General features: G+C 34.2%; 1 long non-coding RNA gene across 2 annotated transcripts in view; it reads left to right on the top strand.

Moving 5' to 3' along the window:
• The window catches only part of LOC307182458, a 694,844-nt gene that overhangs the window by 283,944 nt on the left and 387,031 nt on the right, over window positions 1-23,869 (top strand). For both annotated transcript variants that reach the window (XR_013827174.1, XR_013827175.1), the window contains exon 4: window positions 11,555-11,623. This is a non-coding gene — a long non-coding RNA (uncharacterized lncRNA). The remainder of the gene's footprint in view (window positions 1-11,554; window positions 11,624-23,869) is intronic.

Genomic DNA, 23,869 nt, shown 5'->3' with positions numbered 1-23,869 from the left:
GGGATCTGGTTCCCTGACCAGGGATCGAACCTGGGCCCCCAACACTGGGAGTGTGGAGTCTTAACCACTAGAACACCAGGGAAGTCCCTAGTTTTAACTACTTTTAAGGAGATTCCTGAAGGGTGTGAGTGTGAGAGTGTCTGTGTGTGTTTATGATATCAGTATCGTTATATACACATATACATGTGTGTACATATATACCACAATGATACTTAGTACCTTGCATCAAACACATATTTATCCCTAAATCTTTTGGTTTGTAAAGTCACATTTCTAGTTTCTACAATTTGATTATATTTAACCATCACTACTAACCTTCTTCCATAGCCATTTCAATGTGCTTGAAATTCTAAAATTTCTCTCCTTCGTTTTTCTCTTTTAGAAAAACGTGGGGGGACAATCTGTTGAATAACAAGCAATACAGAAGCTGCTCTATGACACCACTGTCCCCAAATTATAATATGACCTTTAAAATACCGTTTATTTAGAGTCGGGCTCTAGCCTGTGTTCCGGCCGACACACCAGGAAATTGCCTATATGCAGGTCCATTAGACAGAGGAAGAAGATAACTGATGTTTCCAAGGGTGGTACTCCTAGACCAGGTGATACAGCCCTTTAAGGCAGGAGCTATGTCTCTTTAACCCAGTACAGAAAATATTTGGTGTGCCTTGTAAACAAATAATTCAGATGATGGATGAGACTGCGCTGTTAGGAATTTGTGTCATTAGAAGATGGGGCCACAGCAAGACAAGATGTAAAGCTTAACTGTCATTGTTCCTCTTCTGGAAAAATACTGGCTCCCCTGCTAGTAACAAGGACAATGCCTTTCTGAATGAAAGTTAAATTTATGTTGACTCTTTTTCTTTATTATTATGATTATAATGATCATTTTAGATGTTGTTAGTATTTTTATCCAGAGACATTTATATGGGACCATGGCTGCCTCATGGTGTTTACCTCTCATCGGTAGTAGAAACTGAGCAGTAAGTGAGTTTAAAGAAAAGATGAAAGCTTTTTAGTTATTGAAACACTGCAGATCATTCCATAGTCTTGTTGTTTCAACAGTTTTAACTGAAAATACCTGCAGATTGGTTTCCACTGCCTAGCTCGTTCCCTGATTAGCAGGATTCTCCTGCAGGCAAACACCTGCATAATCTTACCTGCTGGCCTAGGCAGGTGAGAGTAGAAGAGCCAACGTGTACTCTGCAAAAAGACCCCAAACAAACTCTATCTTATTGTTTCCACAACCATGCATGCAGATTTGTTATATATTGCAAGTGAAAAGTGGGATCAAGCACTCTCATATATTTCTTCCTGTAAAGTCAAAGGTAACCTAAATGCATTGCCAGAAAATCATTTAAAATATTAATAAAAAATCAGCTACAGATTTGAAGAAATGAGTGGATTTTTCCAATTTGACAGCTTATCAGTAAGTTGTCGTTTAAAATGTTTTTACCCTGGGAGTGTACCTCAGTGATGATAGCCATGTATAATTCATAAAGGAAAATAGATTTAAATAAGCCTGCTCAGTAGTTCCGGGTGTGAAAATTCAACAAGCTAGTTTCTTTTCACTGTGCCTGCAGTCACTTTTCCTCCTTCAAGCTCCCACATTCCACATTGTATTTACTTTTTTTGTATTTCGGATCATAATATAATTTGTTTCCAAATGTACATTTAAAGAAGGCAACTTTGAGTGACATAAGAACAGCTCAGTAAATGAAAAGTAGGATGGTATTTTCATGTAAATCACATTTTATAAATATTTAAATTACTTTCTTTTGCAGAATAAAAGTGTATGAATACACTTTACATTTAAGCTACAAATTATTCTGAAGGAGTTTTACCTTGTAGAGTTATTGTTCACAACAATGTATATTAAATTTTTTCTGTTCTTACATAATTCTTCAAGACCTTTTACTGACTGAGGTCATGAGAAGGCCAGAGATAATCCGTCTGAACTTGATAAGAGTGTCATCAAGCTTAATAACTAAATGGTTTTTCATGCATCCTCAAAATCTTAAAATTTGAGACAGAGTGAATATCAAAGCCACATTTTATTTGGAAGAGTAGTAATTGTAAAATATATGTCTTACAGAAATACAGTCTAATCTCACTAATTCTAGTCCTGCTAATTTGGATTTTGTCATAATTCAGACATGGTGTATATACATTAGAAAACAATAGTTATGGTTTAAAGGAAGGGCACCAAGGCATCAGATCTGAGCATTTTCAATCTGAGGTGAATGAAATGGTGGTAAAATAAAACTATCATTTTTATGTGCTTATTGTGTGTCAAGAATTGTGATCTGGTTAGGATGCTATTTCTGTTAATGTTCCAGTGTTTAGGAAGTAAATCATATTATCAAACTTTTCATGATGAAACCATAGGCTAGAGAGGTTGAATGATTTTTCAGTGGTCAGTTGGCTAAAAGAGACAATTAATCCAAACCCAGGTCTGTCTGACTAGAAAATATATGCTTTGAATTAAAAAGTATTTTAATATGCTTTCAATTCATGTTTTGAACTACTACATCTCCTATGGCAAAAGACTTTTGTGTTGGTAGCATATTATTAATTGATGTAGATTTATTTTGCACTATCATTTTCTGTTACCTAAATTTACATTGATATTTTGGTTGGTAATATGAATGTACTTAAAAGTAATAAAGTTTAAAAAATTTTAATCATTCTAATTTTTTTCTCCCTCTGCATTGTGTTTAATTAGTAAGTTCTTACTATATTAAAGATGTACCTCTAAAAATAATTTAAGAAGCAGAATGCTTATTAAATATGTTTCATGGTTCATCATACCACATATATCCTGTACCAATTACCTAAAATTAGGTAATTCCACATCAAATTTGGGAAAATAAACAGCAAAAGATAATTTCATGTTAGCATGTGTAATTATCACTTTCTTATCTCTGAGGCTTAGTTGATCATTTATGTTAAATTCCGAAAATAAATAAATGTCTTTTAAACTGATAGGTCATTATGCCATAGAACCCGTAATACAACTTCAGGCATAGCTGGTTTTCAATGACTTCTTTAAAAAAAAAGAAACTTTTAAAAGTTTGTCCTCTCCTATCTATCCTCAAAGATTGTTTACTGATTAAGACATTAAGGTTTGGACAAAAGTATCCTGTTCATAATAAAAACCAAAATTTCCCATGTCTCTTCTACAAAACAGGCATTGGAAACGGTGAGGTGGTATTCAAACATGACAATATCATGAAATAACTTATCATTATTAGATTTCAAGTACTGAGAAAATAATGTTTCAGAAAATAAATTTATGATGATGAATATAGCACATCCCAAATTACCAAGGGAATCGTTATTTTTCACTTTTCTTTAATATCTTTGTGGTTTTTGAGTTTTGCATGGTAGTTTTCTACATGAAAGTTTTTTGATTAATAGGTCTATGCTGCTTTATATTTGACACATTTGCTTTCTAGTCAACAATGGTATGGCGATGAGATAGGAGAAACTTAACAGTATTATGGCAAAGACCCAAAATGATAGCAGCTTAAATAAAATAAAGGTCTCTTTCTTTTTCTCTCACATAGAAGTTGAGCTGATGTGGCAACTGTGCTCTGCAAAAGTCCTTATGAGCCCTGGCTCTTTTCTCTTTTTGTTCCACCATTTTTAGGGAATTACCTTCATTTGCATGGTCCATGATGGTTCATTACCAGGTGTACCTTCCAGCCATAAAGAAGGGGAAGTAGGGAGGGGAACACCAGTCTACTTCTTTAAAGGTTATGACTTTGGAAGTTGTATAGCCTCATGCCTCCTCCCACATCCTATTGGCCAGAACTTAGTTACATGGACCCACCTAGGTGCAAAGGAGTCTGGGAAATGTAGTTCTTAACTGGGTAGCCTGTACCCCGAAAGTTCTGTTATTAGATAAGGAACCATTAATATATACCTTAGCTCCTTCTGCCATATTCAGTATTCGTAATGAAAAAATGTACAATTTAAAAAATAAACAAGGTCTTCCCTGGTGGCACAGTGGTTGAGAGTCCGCCTGCCGACGCAGGGGACGCGGGTTCGTGCCCCGTCCGGGAGGATCCCACGTGCCGCGGAGCGGCTGGGCCCGTGAGCCATGGCCGCTGAGCCTGCGCGTCCGGAGCCTGTGCTCTGCAATGGGAGAGGCCACAACAGTGAGAGGCCCGCGTACCACAAAAAAAAAACAAAAAAAAAAAAAACAAAAAAATAAACACACACTGTAATTTTTAATATGGTGGTACCACAATTATAGGTTCAGAAAAAAAATCTGATGACACCTTTTTTTTAATTTTAATTTTTTAAAATTAATAAACTTTATTTTTTAGAGCAGTTTTAGGTTCACACCATAAATGAGCTGAAAATACAGAGATTTTCCATATATTCCCTGTCCCAACATATGCATTTCCTATTATCATGTCTTGTCATTATACACTTGTCCAAACCCACAGAATGTACAACATTAAGAGTGAAACCTAATGGTGATAACGAGATATCAGTGTAGGTTCATCAGTTGCAACAAATATACCCTTCTGGTGTAGGATGTTGATAATGATGACACTTGCTAAATTAAGTAAGATTACATAAGTTACCAATCTATTGCCTCACAACTCCAAGTAAGCTCTTTATTGCCCTGCATGTGGTTCCTAATCATTTTTCTCCTCCCATCTGGCATGATGTAAAGCTTTATCAGTGGGGGCACTGGAGGCAACCCGGAGGGGGAAAGGCTCTTTATCCTGGTTCCAGTGTGTGTTCTCTCTCAGCAGGTTCCTATGGTGTGTGACAGCAACTAGTGCGTGGCATCCCCTTGAGGGCAGTCTCCCCTGACACCCAGAGGGAGGTTTCCCAGTGTACCTTCCCACTAACAGATTCCAAATGAGTTTCATGTGGCCACCTCTCCATGGATGGCTTTCCCCTGACACCTGAGAGGGCAGATTCCCAGTGATTCCTGGTGGCATGGAACCTCAGCAAACTTCTCCTCCATCCACTGGGCTATAGCCATGCCCTCACAAATGAGGTCTGGATCTCAGTCCTGGGGACAGGGTCCTATTCTAGATTTGTTTCTTCCTTGGGTGCTCTATTTCAGCCTTAGGGGTAGAATCTTCTATTTATATATTCTTTAGAGTTATCTTTACTTCTTAGTATCCAAACTTCAGTTACTCTAATGATTCTCTGTTATAGTTAATACATTTGTATTTTACGTATTGCCTGCTGAATTTACTGGATAGGTTCTGTTCCCTGATTGGATCTTGTCTGATACAATAAGGAAAGCCAGTCATATTAAGACAGTCAAAAGCATTTCACCATTTCCTTTGTGGAATGTGAGAGGCCATGGAAAGAAATGGGAGAATCTGTGGCATCCTCCTGTGTCATTTTTGAGGTCTATGATTAATGTTACTAGTCAGATATCCTGAGAATATCATGGAAGTAAATATACAAATCAAACATGACAGCAATGAATTGTTTATGAATTAAAACTTTGCATGTCTGAAAGTACTGAGAGTTCATGGGAATAGAATTAATGTGGGTGTTCAAAAAATTCAGTCGTTATGCTATGATATTTTTCATTCTTTATCAACATCAGATAAAAAACAAGCCTTTTGAGTGTCCTCCAAAAGTTGTGTTTCTTCTCCTACACTATTCCCTTTACACTTCTAGGAGAGAATATTGACATTACATGTAAGAAAATATTTCATTTTGATAGTAAATTACACTGTTTTCTGCATGACTTCATAGTGGCATACTGTTTTAGAGAGGATTTATTATCTGCCCTGCATCTGTAGCCCTGATGGAATCTTCCAAAGCAGTAGCTCTGGAAACCAAGTTGGATATGAGACAGAATTTTGCTGAGTTTCAGTTGGGATGTAATACCAAGAAGTATTAAGGTATTAATTTCTTTTTCCAAACTAGCATTGGGCATGAGAATGAGGGCAGATACATGGAGTTCTTGAAGTCAGCTGTGTGCTTTTGGAAAAGTAGTTTCTTCCATTCAGTTACCATCATTCTTCTCTGTTATGTGTATATGTTCAATACAACTTAGAAAAATCACTATCTATCGATTTAAGTGATTATTTTATGATTATATATATATTTGTTTTCACTCGAAGTGATCTGTTTTGTTTTTATCAGCAATTTTTGCTTTACATGTTTTTGTTAAAGTCAAAACATGTTTTACTTCAATTTTATATATTTCTAAAGCTATCATCTGAATGCCACTTTGAAGATCTTTTAAGTATGCTGCGATAGCTGCTAAAAAGTAGAGAATGACAAGATATACTTTCCTTGAGTCCTGTTTTCATAGGTGTTTTTGCATAATGAATCATTTATTTATAATCTTATTTTGCTGTATTTTAGTTCAACTGTCTTGAGATTCTTAAAGGTTTTCTTTAGTGGTTTCTGTTTAGACCAAATTTTCTATCAGAGAAAATTTTGTAAATTTAGGTAAATCTTAACTTTAATCAGAACTGTATATATGTAGCAGAGGGTTAAATTAAATGAACTTTGGCAATGAGTAGTTGTATATGGAGTCAATAGGTGGCATTTTATTATATTTATAATTTATTTTTTCAGTATGAAATGTTTATTTTTATGTTTTCAAACAACATATATATTGCTTAGGTAATAATTTCTTTTAAATGCAACCTTGTTTTCTTTGGAATTTGTTTTTCTTCCATAGCGGATATTGAACTGTCTTTTCAAGTTATCTCTGTTGCCTTTATTTCATTTTAGTCATTGAATTCAGTAAGAAACATAGACATGTGAAGGACGAGATCTGGGCATGGAATTCTAGGAAGCTGCTTCAAGTGAAAACACAAAGTCAGAATCATGAATTTATTATAAATCCCAGTGTCTTTGGAGCATTATTGTTAAAATAACTTATTTGTGTACACCACTCCATATTATCTCTCAGTCAGTAACTTCTCAACATGTATTTGTGGAGCAGATGAAAATAATCCATATGGAAGTATATTATTTTTGAGAAAGGAGTACTAGACCATCTCCTAAACTCAGACTTTCAAGGTACCAAGCCTTAAGACAGTTTTCAACTGGAAAAGTGTGGAAGTGCCTCATGTCAACATCTAAAATTTAAGTCAACTGCAAAATTCCCACTAAGAGTTAGCACTGAATACATGAAAATAATTCCTGGCAGAGGGCAATTTAGATCCACTGCCTTGCTCTTTGTTCTAACAACTTGTTCTGTTCTTTCTTACTTCCTGTTGTCACTGTGTCTCTTGCATTTGCCAATGACAAAGCCATCACAAATTCCTAAACCGTTTCCATGACACTGGTCTGGAATAGTAACACTGATGTTCTACTTCATAAGCTCAAACATCCCCTAAACAGCACCTGAAATCTGAACAGAAATAGGAATGGTATACATGCATTTTTAATGTGATTAGTAATAAAATGATTAGTTAAACTGACTACATAGATTGGCACACAAATACAGCTCAGGATGCAGGCAGAAGGCTAAGAGCAGGAGATAAACACTCTCGTTCAAGTAAGAAAAAAGGGTGCATTGGATAGAGCTTCCAAGAATATGTAATTGTGTGCAGTTCTGTTATAATTTGGATGGATTCCAACTTTTCCAGAAGAAAGGCTTTGTTTACATATTAAGCAAATATATAACAGGAAAACAGAGGGGTGACAAATACCAACATTTTTTTCTTTTTAAAGAAAAATGTTCAAACTGTTTTAACTGATGAATATACATGAAGGTGTTCCGGTCACTTATATGTTTGATTCTGCCTTATGCAAGTTCTTTCAAAATAAGAGAGGCATTATGAGTCAAGGTGTTAATATATACATACCTTTTATATATAGGGTTTTTTTTTTTAAGTTTTGAAGCTTGTTGGCTGACCATGGTTTGTTGAAATGGCTAACGCCAGTGAATCCAAAGTAAATGAAAAGTTATTTATGTGCCAGAGGACCCCTACAGCTTGATTAGCAAGAACACTGAGGAAACAAATCTCGGGTTAAGTCAATTTTTACTTCAGCTTTGTGGATTACCCTTAAGCACTGTAAATATGTGTTCACATAGAATAATATAAATATGTGTTCCATACAATAAAGTCATTCTCTCTCTTAGGTAAAATAACTCCCCTCATAGAAAAAATACAGAGCACATCCTTTCTTAAAAGATCTCATTTCTCTTTATAACCTGCTGAAAACAAATAGCAGTGAAATATTGAAAATCAACGCCTATAAAATGTCTACAGAGTGTGTCACATGAAAAAGTAGGATTTAATCGTGTGCAATAGTTAGACAAAAGTGGAGGAGTCAAAAACCTGAACTGATATCATTTTTGCAGGATAACCCTATTGAAATCTACTAGGAACAAGATTAATTTGAAGCTCTTTGAGGGCTCTGGAAGACGAGCTTTTAAGGAAACATAAAATGCTATTTTATATATGTATATATATATATTTAATTGTTGAAACATAAGGCAATTTAACTTGTTAAAAAATTCAAAACCAAAGACCCTGAGTAGGACTTCTATTGAAAGTTACACAGAAGATGGAAAGAGTGTTTCTTATATATATGGAATAAATAAAATATGGAGGTCAGCAAAGTGATAGAAAAATAAAGAATGTGCCATGTTGCACTGAATTGAAAAGGGAAAGAGTTCTCTGCCCTCTCTGACTCTTCTTTCCCAGTTTATATGTTTATTAAACACACATATGTCAACTGTACCCTCCTCTTTAACTGCATAACTTTCGTCAGTGTGATATGGCCTCGTTCTGAATCAGTATAAGTACTTTGTGTTAGTAATGCTATAGAAAAAGAATAGGCCAAACCATTGAATTTTTAAATCAGTGGCAATCCCCTGACATTATAAACATATGTTCATTTGGAGTTTAAGTACTTTAAATATTAATTCAAAAATACTAGCAAACATTGACTTGCCTAAAAATCAAGTCATCTTACATACCCTCCCTCAAATCTAGAGAGAAAATAGCATAATTCAAACTTAGCATGAAAGATAATTTAAAAACTACTTTTGTTTCTCCTCATGTATTTTGAATATGGCAGAATAAACAGACTTGTTGTATTTTATTTTCTATTTAAGAGATCGGAGAAGCTGTCCATCTCCATCTTAGTTTACCAGGCCAAACAGATGGGGTTTGGCTGAACATGCAATAACTGATACTGCCACTGGGTGGCAGTGACAGCTTTTGTCTCCAAGATGCTCACTGTCCCTTGATAGAGCTTAGTGACACAACCCTTGGCCTTGAGTCTCAGGACATCAATGTGTAAAAATACACTGAGCGACTCTCCTCTCCAACAGCTCACATTGCTTTTGGATCTCTTGCCTCTGTTCCACCCCATCTTAAGGCAGCCAATAAAACTTCCTTACTTTCTTCAGTTTTTAGGAACTTGATGGTGGTCAATAGAAGGCCAAGTTTGCAAAAGTGAAAAAGGAAGAGAGAGAAAAAAAGAAGTGAGAGGGAAATACAAATAGGGGACCAGATTCCCTTCTGCCACTGAGTGATGCTAATCTTGCAGAGGACCACAAATATATATATTTATTATTTAATTGCTTTCTGCCATATAGCAAAAAATATCCCTGACTTTTTTCAGTATTTTGTGGGCTAAAGTACATCTTCAGTCATGACCTACACACACTCCAACATGCATACATGTTTCAAATAATTGTTTATAGTTGGGACAATTAACTAATGACAGTTTAATTTTCCAGAATGAATTGGTTTTTAATTGACAATGAGAAAAATAATGCTTAAAATTTTTTTTTTGATATAGCTAGGCTGATAAAATTGTTAGAAGAAAATTTGTAGTGTTAAAGTATGTAAATATCTGAATTGTTACCAATTCAAAGATTAATGATAATTATGAAGGTATTAGATATTATCATAGCTTGTAACAATGAAGCAATTTGTTTTTCAGGGAAGGAAGGCTTTAAATGTATTCACCTGAGTAAGGGCCTTTGATTCTGAATAACTTTGCTGGGGTATGTGAAGGGAAAAAACCTCAGATTATTATTTTGATGAGTGGGGTAAGATGATTGTATTAGTGAAGTTAAAATAAAGAGGGGTGAATTATTTTATAAATATGTGAAATTAATACAGATAAATTTAATTACCCTTATTTCGGAGAACATCCTTATTCATTCCTATGTATTCTATTTTAAATTATAAAAACCTTGGCCTATACCATATGGTACCTTTCTTACTAATAAAGCTTAATAATTTTACTATACAATTAGTTTACATGTATGCAAAGTAATAATTTATACTGAAGAACCATAATATATGTTTTCATTTGTTTTTTAAAAATCACTTGTATACCTTTTTGATTGACATTGAAATGGTTTAAAATATTGCAGAATAGCAATAGCAACAAAAACAGAAAACACGAGAATGGGGATTCTGGGGCGTATTGTAGTATGATTTAAACTTTGCAAGCATCCAAAAAAATAAGAATTTTTTCAAATGTCAAATTTCCAATAAGTTTTATTTTTCTTAACAACACAGAAACACTAACTAAGAAAATATTATTCAATTGTAGGAATAGAGACTTAAAAGGGACATTAATCTCTCTCTATTGAAATGTTACCTCTAATTTTGCATGAGTACATTTTGTTACTAAATGGAGAGATATAATTTGTATATATAGTACAGGGATATATTTGTGGATCTGCAAAAAAACAAAGCTAGAGATGGTTTCTTTATATTTATCTTTTGTTTGTTTCCCACAAGCAGCCCATATAAATCTATCTAGTCCATAGATCTGAGACAACCATATATATTCCATGGATATGAGACAACTAAATCAATCAAGCACATTTGCAAAAAGAAATTCTAAAGAACCAGGAAAGGACAAGGTTCTCTCTTTTCACAGCTCTGTTGCATTCTCATATAAAAGTATGGCATAGGGACTTCCCCGGTGGCGCAGTGGTTAAGAATCCGCCTGCCAATTCAGGGGACACGGGTTCGAGCCCTGGTCTGGGAAGATCCCACATGCGCGGAGCAACTAAGCCCGTGTGCCACAACTACTGAGCCTGCGCTCTAGAGCCTGCGAGCCACAAATACTGAGCCTGTGTGCCACAACTACTGAAGCCCGCGTGCCTAGAGCCTGTGCTCTGCAACAAAGAGAAGCCATGGCAATGAGAAGCCCGTGCACTGCAACCAAGAATAGCCCCCACTCGCCGCAACTAGAGAAAGCCCGCACGCAGCAACGAAGACCCAACACAGCCAAAAATAAATAAATTTATTTAAAAAAAAAAAGAAAAAAAACCCAAGAAAGGTCTTACTAAAAAAAAATAAAAGTATGGCATAATTCAGTAGTATTTGAAAATGATATGAATAATCTATTTTGTGCTCTCGATAACCAAACTATGTAAAATCACTAGTTTTTAAAACTTATTTCTTCTTCATGACATAGTCAGATCTAAATGAATAGAGTTGAATTATTTGATTTGTGTTTTAATTTTCCATTCATTTTAAAGTTGAAGCTTTACTGACTAAACTTTGTTTGCATGAAGTAAGGTACGTTTGCAATATTGTAAATATATATATTTTTTTCATAGGTAAACAGATAATTCAAGAATTCAAGCTAAAGTAATTACTCTATGAGACCAGGATCCTGTCTTCTGACTGTATGTATTACATTAATTCACTGATCAAAAATTTGAATAATGTCCTACTGTTGCACTTTTTTGTATTTTTTATTCTGGAGTCTTAGGTTTCAACCTCAATTATAGGGGAAATCTAGCCAAAGACTTTTAAATAAGAATTTTAAGGAACAGGAAATGGAAAGTGAAATCATGACAAATTATATACTAATACCTATTTACCTTACATCTGAGGAGTAACTTTTAAATTTCTTAGATAAAAAGAATGTCTCCATATCCCTATGGAAGCAAACATCAGTGTTGTAGAAGCATTATAGGCAAGAATTTCTTCCTGATTTTGGAACACTTGGTAACACTCTAAAAGACAAAGAGGGTGCAGAGTTATTTGAATCTGTGTGTATACAAATACATTCAGATATATGAGGGGACACGTGACATCTGGGACCATATCACTATATGGTTTTATAGCTTGATGTTGGGAATTGGGAGATGATGCTGTATGAAACATATCTAAATTTTGCATGGGATAGCATTTTCCTGTGCCCTGTATGTATGCCAATTAATGCACAACGATGAATGTCGGTTGCATTTGATATAAGTCATTTAAGGAGTAGAATATTAAACATTTAACAACTAAATGGAGTGTTTATGGCTTGTCCACACCTGCCTCCAACTTCCCCCCAAAAGAAGACAGTAGAGAAAGAACTCCTTATGTCCTTAAGGCTTTAAAAATAAATGCAGTGCTCACTTCAGCAGCACACATACTAAAACTGGAATGATACAGAGAAGATTAACATGGTCCTTGAGCAAGGATGACATGTACATTCTTCAGGTGTCTCATACTTGTTAACATGAGGCAAGTTTTTAAAAGGTTGAATTCTGTCTCTAGTCAACAAAAGTTTTTAGATAGAAAAAAAAAACCTGTCAAAACCAGTCACATCTGTGAATTTTTTTTTTTTTTTAACGAAATCTGTGTGTTGTGAGTATATGTACTTTGGTATGAAAGTATATGACTTCCAGAAATAATAGATAGTTAGAAAGACAGACAGATAATAGAATCTCAGGTGCAAAGTGGACAACTTTTTAATTAAATGAAAGATGAACAAAAAATTTTTATTGGCAAAAAGATTTTAGTCATATAATAAAATTCTTAGACTTCTAACTCTAATCTACACTTAAATTCCTTGTCTTTTTTATAAGAACTTGATAAAGAAACCAAAGCCATTATTTGCTTAAAGTTTTGTAATTCTATGAAATAGTTCCAAACAATTAAACTTTAAATAATAAATATTTCATTTTTTATACTGTATACTGAAGAAGACAAAGAGAAAGAAGCCTAATATTCATTGAAAGCTGCCTAGTTAGTACCTGGTATTAAATACTTTACACGTATTATTTGTCTGGTTTTAGAGAAGTTCCTAAGCTATTAAAATCAAAATTATGATCCTTTTGCAATATTTCCAAGTCACTATTGAAAATATAGCAGACGTTCAAATTAGAAATCAGTTTTAGGGACTGAATATTTTGTAAGACCAAAATATATTCTGTTTACTGAAAAAACAATCATGAATGCAGTTTGCATCTTGCCAAATCTTCGTATCCTCGGCTTGGTTTGTGCTGCAATGGCAGGGGCTGTCAGCAGAGTAAAGTGATTGAGTGGATAGTGTTTGAGAAAAACTCTTTAAGAGCAGAAAAAAGGAGTAGCTCCACATTCCAGAAGGCTATACTTTAAAGCTTTATTTTACAGGGTATTTATGTATTTTCATATTAAATACATAAAAGTAAGAGTTCAAATTCTGATGAGAGTAAGTGATAAACATCAAGCAAACTCTAAAGTATTTAATATTTGGAAAATTCTTTGAAGAATGGCTATTCATATAAAGGATTTATGTTTTCCAGCCCATTTTCTCCTTTCCCAGTCTTCATGGTTCCCTGGGCATTGCCAAAGGGAAATTTTAAATCCAATTAAATGCACAGATTCCATAATTTGCCTGTGCTCTTACTTTGCCTTCTTAATACTTATTTCACTTGGTTAATATTTGTTCTCAGCTATTTCCTCATTCTCTGTGTTGAACCAGTTTTTCTGAAAGTCCACATTTTCTATAGGCTTCCAAACTACATAAATAAAAATGTTCTTAACTAAGGTCATTAAAAGGTTCACAGAAATTCTGTCATGATTTTAGGAATAGTCAACAATTCAGACATGAGCACCAATAAAAAATACCTGCCAAATGGAAAGCCTGAGTTCTTGAGTCCATTTCCTTCTATCGCTTGTAAGTTAATACTCACTGATAAAATACTAAAATGCCAGGAAGCACATCAAGCATCTGAGACAATGGAATGAACTGCCAGAGATTGGCAACAGAAGAACCGGTGCAAATATGGGTGTTGTGTGACTGGGATAAAATATCACAATGTGTGCCTAATTTTTTTTCCAATCTGATTCTTATGCACAAATCAATTAAATGAGACTAAAACACCAAGAAAATAATAACAAATACAAAAATGCCAGATACTTATTAACTTGTAGGTGAATGTATAGACTCTAAGTAGAAACAACAGCATTTAATGACTTTTAGATGGACAATTTCAGATTCTATGTCTTAAACATACAAAAGGGCTTCCCTGGTGGCGCAGTGGTTGGGAGTGCGCCTGCCGATGTGGGGGGCGCGGGTTCGTGCCCCGGTCTGGGAGGATCCCACATGCCGCGAAGCGGCTGGGCCCCTGAGCCATGGCTGCTGGGCCTGCGCCTCCGGAGCCTTTGCTCCGCGACGGGAGAGGCCACAGCAGTGAGAGGCCTGCGTACCGCAAAAAAAAACCAAACAAACAAAAAAAAAAGTGTTTTTTTTTTTCAATAAAATGGGGATAAGAAAAAGGAATAGAAAGGAAAACAAACAGAGAAGAGTTTATAGAGTGAGAGTGAAATCTGGTTTAACAAAAATCTGAATGTTATAAAAGTAGGTTAAATCTGCTCTTTTTCTGATGGCATTTTCCTCCAATTATTTATTATTTCTTATTATTTACCTTAAGACATAACATTGAAGCCTCTTATATGATCACCTCCTAAGTTTTTATCTGCAAGGATTAAATGTAGTTTTATAGCTAAATACTATACTATAGTATTTAGCCTATTAGAAGGACAAGATCCTATTAGTGTTTCCTTTGTATGACTATTACTTAGGTCAGCCGTCAATTCTTTTGGGTTAACTTAATTTAAAGTGAATGTATCACCATTTTTCCTGCCAAACTTCTTGTTTAACATATTAATTTTACAGTTAAAATAGATTAATCCAGACTAACCTTTTTTCTTAATTAATCAGAAATTTTTATTACATCATTATATCTTAGGTGAAGGGGGGATACTTAATTTTAGCCATTTTTGTATGAAAAAGCATCCAAGAAAGCCATATTGGATGTTTCAATAGCCAGATCATGTTGAAAACAGAGTTTGTTTGGGGGATCTCCTTACCTAGTTTCTGTCATGGTCTCTCTTCCTTTTAGATCTCACTTCCTTTTTGGGCATTTCAATGCACTTCCAAAAATCTGCCTTATAGTTTATATTGTTCACTGTACTGTTCTGTATTGTTCAAATACCTCATTTCCATACCCTACCAAACCCTAATGAGAACTTTCTTGGGGTAAGATATTCATTTGTTTTCAGTGTTATATTTCTCAGTTTCTAATACAGCGTCTTACATAAATACATTCAGCATGCAGCAGTTATTTATTGAGTGCATACTATAAGCAGGCAGTATGCTAAACCAAGAGGCTATAGATAAGAACAACACAGAAAAAACCTTTTCCTTACATTGCATGTAAGATACTTAGAAAGCAGCATACAACGGACTCCGCTTAATTTTGTAGTTAGACCTGGATTCAAATCCTGCTTCAACTCCTACAAGTTATTTCTGTTTCAGTTTATTCATCAGTAGAAAAATAGATAGCACTTACCTAAGAGGTTTGCTGCAAGTTCCAAATTGGATTATTAAAGTAAATCTCTTAATATGATGCTGGGATATGTGAAGTTTATAATAAACGGAAGTTGTATATTATTTAATGTGTGTTAACTTGTTTGTATCATTTTTTTCTATAATGCTATTGACACACTGGCATGACTGCATGTTTAGGCAGATATGTACAGGGCCATTGGGTAAAATATTTATGGCATAACATTGTCTTATTAATGAAACCTATACCACATCTGTTCATTGATTTTGGTAAGGCAAACTTCTATACGTTTCTTCCCGAGGAACATTTCAATATTTAATTTCGTGAATTTTGCTGTGTTTATGCTTAAAAGTTCTGTGATTCTTCAAGAACAGAAATATTATCATTTATATTTTTATCTTTTCTAAAAATATATTTACTTTATAAATTTTAATCCTTTTTTTACCTTAAGTTCATATTAAAGTGTGCGATAAGGATCCAATTTAAAGGCTATTTTCCAAGAAGCCACGTGTCCCCAAATTATTCGATGAATATTACATCTGCTTATATAAAGATCATAATATATTCATGATCATAACATTTATACCTGCTAGGAATAAGAATTATATTGTTACTTATATCACTTATGGCATTGCTTATGTTATAAGCATATATAGAGACCTAACATTTCTTTCAATGTGAGCATTGTGTTTTGTTTGGTGAGCAAATATGTTTTAAACTAATATCAATATATAACACAGTAATTTCAGATTCAAATATCCCATTCTTCGGTTTTTAAATATTATTTATCTTTACCCTACTGATGTGCGTTTTTAGGGAAAAGTTTCAAGGGATGTATCCATGAGCAGTTTATGTCCTGAATCCTGCAGATCTAAGCATAGAAATCATTCTGTTACGCCCCACATATTAACTACTTTGTTCTTGGTCAGAATATTCTTGTGCCACAATATTTTTCTCTGAAAACTTTGTTCTCGTTGTGCATTGTGTTCTGGGCACTCTGAGTTAAATAGGATCTGAAACCAGTATGACTTTATTTTTACTCTTTGCTCAAACAGTAGTGAATTTTTTCTTTAAACTTAAAATTCAAAAACTTTGCCAAGTTTATTCTAAGTCACTTAATTTGTGTGTGTGTGTATGGGGGGGTGCAGTTTAGTGAACTCTACTGACTCATAAACTCAGGTAGTGTCTCTTCTTGTTTTGTTTTGTTTACTTTTGCTAAACTCATGAAAAGTGTTCTCTTAATGAATGGTTGTTTAGCTTCATTTGTTTTAATTCATTCCCAATGGCTGCCAGTTATTTATATATTTTGTTTTCTTTCTTCTATAGCATCTATTATTATTGTTATCATTATTATTATTACAGTTTTTCTTTATTTTTAGATATCTCTAATCTTTATTAGTGATTTCATTTTCTACCAGGCCAATTATGTTCTTTACTACAGCTGAAGCCAACTTTAATTTTTCCATTGTGGCATTTTTTTCTCTCCCATATTCTTTTTATATCTTTGCCAGCAACATTTATACTTCAAGATTCTCCCTATTCTCTTTTCCCATTTTATATGTATTTGACATACTTATGGCAAATACTTTTTTTCTTAAGTGAAAACTGCATTTATTGGCTTCAGGTCAATGTTTTTTTATCCTTGAATGAGGTAAAATCTAACACTGTTGATATTTGCAAAGGACATTATTCTCTCCAATGGATATCACTTTCTATCTTTGTGTTTCTAGAATCTCATAATCATTTTACTGCTCTCCCCAATGATGTGCATCTTCCCTAGACAAATTTCAGGATCAAGCAAACATTTAAATAGCCCGGTTACACAAAAGTTAGGCAGAATGTTATCCTGAGTCTCCTGTCCTTTATTCTAAATATTAGAAGATGTATTAGTTCCTAGATAATTTTAAATATTCTATAAATTCTCAGAATGAATTATTCTCAGGCTTTTGCAGTAGTCTACTAATTCCTGCTTTTTCCTTGCAGTACTCCTTAAATTCATCAATTTTCAGTCCTGTACAAGGGAAAGTTGTAGACTTCCGTAGACTGATGAGAGATAGTGACAAGGGTAGCATAGGGTAGTCCTGACCAACTCTGAAATGAGAACTGGGAGTTAAGAGAAACCTCAAACTTTCTCACCGGCTCCTTGAATTACAGTCTTTATTGGATGTTATATTGGTGGCTAAGACCTTCCTTTCTGTATTACAGTGTTCTAATTTCATATATTCAGACATAGGTTAGTTTCTAATCATTTATTAACTGACTTATATAATCTTTCAGCCCTGAGATTTAAATGTATTTCATCAGTATTCGTGGTTTCATTGGTTGTTATAACCTATTTTTCTGTATTTTCATGAGTACACAAAGGTCTGGCACAAGTAGGAAGCTATCATCTGAAAGTTACGCTATTACTTTCTAACACAGATTTCAAAGTCTTTAATAATAGTTGGTAATGGTCTTTACTTCCTGTTGATACATTTGCTTTAATGATTAAGATTTATCGTGATATTAAAATCTCTCAAATAAGGAAAAAATTAATGTAATCCCCTTTCAGAAAATTTCACATGAATTCAATAGCTGATGATACGCCTTTAAAAAAAAAACTCTGAGAAAATAATTTTTCTTGAACTTTGGAGAAGAGTAACTTGAAAGAAAAGTAGACTTTTGTTTTTAAATTCATATTTTTATGATTATGGAACAAATTTTGTGCAACTATATAGAAAAATATGAAATTCCAATTTAGAATTCCATCATGAAACTACACCATTCTAATTTCTCCATGCCACGGTTTGTTAATATTCCACAAAGTCCCAGGATGCAACTATAAGACTGCATTCAAATCTATGAACATGAGGCAATCATGCTCAGCAGAGTATAACAATAATTATAATAGAGATTAAATAAAAATAATTAGAAAAAGTTCATCTAGTTTTGATGTATTAATTATTCTGACCCTGTTCTATTCAGAGTCTAATTATCTGGTTCAGTGAAAATGCCAAGATTTCTACGACTCATAAAAATTACATTCAAGTAATTATGTCAGCAAACTAAACAGTATTCATTTACCATGCCTTTTTATGCACACATTTGAATATGCTTTTTTAACTGTTTTTGCTCTTTGTTCCTATTCATGGGAAATAATACCTGTAGAGAAATTTGAAAGTCAGTTGCACTCTGAGCGTAATGTGCAATTCTTGCTGATATTCTTCTTTTGTAAGACTGCTGTAAGTCTCATATAACCTTTGTTTAAAAAACATGAATTAAAGTTCACTCTTCAGTTGTTTCAAAGAAATCTTTAAAACCTGTAGCTGTAGTTAAAAAGAAATTTTTTTAAGCAGTAATACAAAGCATATCTTAGAAAGTTTCTTACCTTCGGTAGCTCAGAAGCTGACTAAATGGACCGCCAGAGTTACTTTTGCTACCCTTATTTCTTTTAAAGACATATTATGGCATCCTATAAAAGAGTCTGTATTTAGAAAAAAATATATATGTGTGTGTGTGTATAAAATCTTAAACTCATCAGCAAAGTGATAGTATACTTAAAGATTTCAAATCACTCAGCATTTTTAAGCCATGAGAATTTTTACGTTTTTATGGCCCAGTTAGGGATTTCTTAATGCTCACAGCTCAGTAACATCATGTAACAAAGACACAGAATTACATTGGTGAGGAAATCAATATCGATTACATCCCTTATACTCTTTTACTATTTTAGTGAAATATTTGATAGACATTTTAAGCAAAAATTTGTTGCCTGAAGTATTCAGATTATTGCTTTACTTCTGTTTTCTTCTTCATGTGGGCAGACAAACACAAATTTAGTTGAAAATATAACCTTCAATTAGATTCACACTGGGAAGAATATATTAATGGTTAAAGTTTGAACTCTTTCTTTGGTGTTCTAGTAATAAGATATACTTATGATACACACAAATATGTCTGTAGTTATAGCCCATTTGTTAAAGGGGGAAATATGTCTTCCTTGATTCTCAGTTTATCTTTCAGGAGCTACAAACTGCTTCCAAACTTTATCCAAGATGGGGAGGGGCAGAAGAATCAAGGAATGCTATTAAAATGGATGGAGTTGAAATGAGACCAAGATGAGAAGGAGTTAGAAAAATTTACATAAAATACACCCACAACCAAGGCATGGCTACCATGGCTCTGCATTCATTTAATGCAGATGTCATCTAGGTAAAGTGGAAGTGAGGTTAGTGATGGAGCTGGCATTGGAGACAAGTGGTCCCAAAGACATGATTCCTTTGTGTTTTATATTCATAGAAATGATGCTGCTAGGACCTCCACAGTAGAATTTTCTCATAGTCTCTACTTTTGAGCATACATTGAGTTGTTTGTCAATTATAATAAGGTGTCATGAGAAACAATAAAACTTTACAGAGAAAACGTCCTTCTTTGAATTTGTCAGCTATACTCAGTATGTTAACATGTCCTGAAACACCAGACATTGGAAATGAAGCACTAACATTTTATAAGTAGCAGTCTGCATCTAGGCTTTATGTAGAACGAGGACCTAACTTTTTTCACACATTCATATAATCACATATATACAGAGTATGTCACTTTCCCCCAACTCTCGACATAGTTGAAGGGTTAGGAATAATTAGCTGTTGTGTGTTTTGATGTAGAATGTCTCATTTTGACACCTGTTAAGTTGTCCCCTTGAGCACATTGCTCTTTATTGCTGAGATATAGAAAATAAGATAATAATAGGAATGTATGCTTGCAATTCACCACCTAAATACATGGCCCTAACAGGCAAGGTTGTGAATAGGATTTGACAGTGGCTTCAGTAGAAGGAAAGCTCATCTTATTTGGTTTGGGTGACCAATCTTGCCACATGCTGTGCCCGCCTTATCATACCTTATCCTCCTGGGATGAACAAAATTCCCCAACGTTGCCTTTAGAGTACTCCTCCCTGCATTTCAATCAGCTGCTCAGTTGATGGGCCCCATGTACAATATCTCGGGGTAACTTCCGGTGGCACTGGGAAGACAGCTTTGGGATCTCTCTCCACCCCTTCAATTTGTATAGTGTTCCCATCCTGCTGGTGGCTCCCCCCCCCCCGCCCCGCCCCACCGAACTTGACCTAGAGAGCTAGAGCCCTTCTCAAGAGTCTGTTTAAACCTGAGTTCTAGATGCATCCCTTTGGTGCCCTTCCTTCATTCTTGGTGAAGGGCTGTCATTTTGGAGCCAGAGATATTGTTGTACACAGTCAAGGGTAGAAATTAAAACTATAGAATCAGGCTGCTTGCCTTCAAAGCTTTTCCTTAACAGCTCAATGATCTTGAGCAAATTACTGAACCCCTATTGTCTGCCATGTCCCCTACTTCATAGGTTTTTTGAGATTAAATAAGTGAATATATGTGAAGCCCAAGAAAAGGTCTTGGCAAACAGTCGGCACTGTGTAAGTGTCAGCCATGAAACAACAATACTATTTTACATAAAAATGTTACTATGAATTGTCATTATCATTCCCTATTTAGTGATTTATTTAATAAACCAAGCCCCAAATCTACTAAATTGGGCTCTTGGTACTCAAGCAAGTAAGTTACAAGTCCACAGTTTTTCTTCTCTGTCCAATGTGTGGCATTTGCAAATGAAAAGCACTTTGTATTTCAGATTGTTATCCCAATTACATATTTTAGAACTTGCTGAGAAGTTCAATTGCCTTCTTTTGTTTTAGGCTATGTCTACCTTTCACCCAAGGCAGGGATAACATTGGCTCAGGTTTGAAAGGTCTCTACTGGATACAAAGAAATATGAAAAGCAAAAAATTTCATTTTAAAAATTATACATTTTCATGTATAAATTTGTGCAATGTAGATGCTTGATGACATAGAAAAAGAAGTCTTTATGGCTATTAATAAAGCAGCAGCTTCCCCTTCTTGAAATCCGTTCACATGCATTGTATGCGATTTTTTTAGGGACTTTTTCTTGAAGGCTCTCAATCATTTTAACTTCTTTATAGAGTAGACCTTATCTTCATCATGCAGACAGTGAAACTGATACTCAGAGAAGGTAGATGATTCTATGTTAAGTAGTAGCAAAAGCAAGATTTAAATTCATGTTTTCTACCCAGTTGCCCATCAGCAGATTAATGGATTAAAAAGATGTGGCATATATACACAATGCAACATTATTCTACCATGAGAAAGGAGGTTATCCTGCCATTTTTGACAACATGGATGGACAATGAGCATGTTACGCTATGTGAAATAAGTCAGACAGAGAAGGACAAACACCGTATGATGTCACTTATATGTGAAATCTAAAAATGTCAAACCTCTAAAAAATAATAATAATAAAAAAATAAAACTGTGGTTACCAGGGGATAGGGGTGGGTAAATAAGGGTTAAAACTTGTAACAAGTATTAAATAAGCCATAGAGATATAATGTACAGTATCTTGAATATAGACAATAATGTTGTACTATCAGTATGTAATGTAAAAAATATTCATACAAGAGCAACCGTATTACAATATATACATGTATCAAAGTGACATGCTGTACACCTTAAATTTACACATTGTGATATGTCACATTTATTCAGTTTTTAAAAGTGTGTGTTTTCTGATGGTCAGTGACATTCCATGCACCATAACTGCCTCCTGTTTACCTTCCATCTGGTGTCTATTTCACTTCCCTTCTATGCATTCCTCATCTAGTCATCAAATGCCCTCATCACATGGATCTTAGAATTCTAAAATGTAGTCAAGCACTATAACCTACTGCAACTGCAATGCTTTCTCCTTGTCTTTTGTGATTCTCTATATAAGGAATTTATGAGTTTGTTTTTTTAATCGTTGGATTCATATCTCATAAGACCATTTTATTCTATCCCTTTAATAGTGGGAATTGAAAACATTTTCATTGACATAATTTACTTTGCTTGTTGTACTCAGGCCATAGGGAGGTGGTTTTGGTGTCAGAATAGATTTGCTGTCTGAAGGTTTAGGATGTGCAAGCTCTTTAGATCTCAGTAACTATCTGCCTATTTACTTTGATTGTAATAACTGTTACCCAGAGGAGGTTCATGGTCTGATTCATGTGCGACTATTTGCATATATATTCCTGAAGGAATGTGTATTCTAAGGCAAATTTATAATGGTAATAGCAAAGAAATAAAAAGTAGCATGTAAAATCTTTAATCATCATTATTTTTTAAAAAGGGTTTTTTTAAATTAAAAGCCAAACATTTCAGGAATAAGAAGCCACATTAAAATTTTGCATAGAAAAATTCATATTAATCTGTACATAAGCCTTAGATGGTTACATTTTAATAACTTCTATAAAGGAGCGCAGAAGGAAACCAAGATAATAGTGCCACATTTTATTTACCTCAAAATAATTAGCAGAGGTAGATGAATTAATTTAAGCTTTTACATATTACTGTTGTAAAACGAAGGTGACCATCTGACTCACCTAGAAAAATGCAGTGCACTTTGCTCAGCTTTCTGGCAAATGGGGGAGAGGGGAAGGCCCAGACTACTTTATGTAAGAAGACTAGCTTAGAAAAAAAAAGAGGTTGGTGAATTTCCAAACTTAATACATACATGGTAACAAGTATCAGAAACAACAGAGAGATGGTAATAATAGTAAAGGTGCAGTTTGCATTTATGAGGAGAACATTATAATATTTTATTACTAGAATATTCTATACCCAAATCTCTAGAAGTACTGACTGTCTCACGTTTGAAAACCTCAAGGAAGTATACTTCATATGTGCATAAATACATATATTAAGTCATACTTTTATTGCACATAGGATGTATCTTTTTATATTGTAATAATGAAATCTCTCTCTTGAAAAAAATATAGAAAGGTAAAGCAAAGACTTTTTTAAATTAAAGGAGAGATTTTGTTCATGTTCTCCTAGTAAGTATTATGCCTTTTTTATCTGGACACATTAAAATTCTAAAGGTAAGTGGATATTTGTCAATATAGAAATACGGGATCTTAAACTTTTGAAGTGTTGGAAGCAGTGAAGTGACAGAGAATAAAGGTATCTGAAGTTAAAAATTCCTAGATTTATTAATCAAAGGAACCAGATAGTAAAGAGGGTAAACTAGGAGGAAATTAGGCCTTTGCAGCTCTAAATTTTATCATGGCCTCTTATGAGATCTTAGACTTTCAACTTTTTAAGATCTTAGATCCTTCACCTAAAAATAGTAATATATGTACTAGATGACATTTAAGCTCCCCTCATTCTCTTTATTATAAAAAATATATTATAACTTGGAGTATATCTTAGACACACCTTGAAGACTTTGTTTTAATAAAATCTCAGTGGAGAAAGATATCGC

Source organism: Stenella coeruleoalba (genome assembly GCF_951394435.1).
Source record: "Stenella coeruleoalba genome assembly, chromosome: 2".
NCBI classification, from domain to species: domain Eukaryota; kingdom Metazoa; phylum Chordata; class Mammalia; order Artiodactyla; family Delphinidae; genus Stenella; species Stenella coeruleoalba.
The sequence above is the reverse complement of the archived record's forward strand: the minus strand, read 5'-3'. Positions and strand labels throughout refer to the sequence as shown.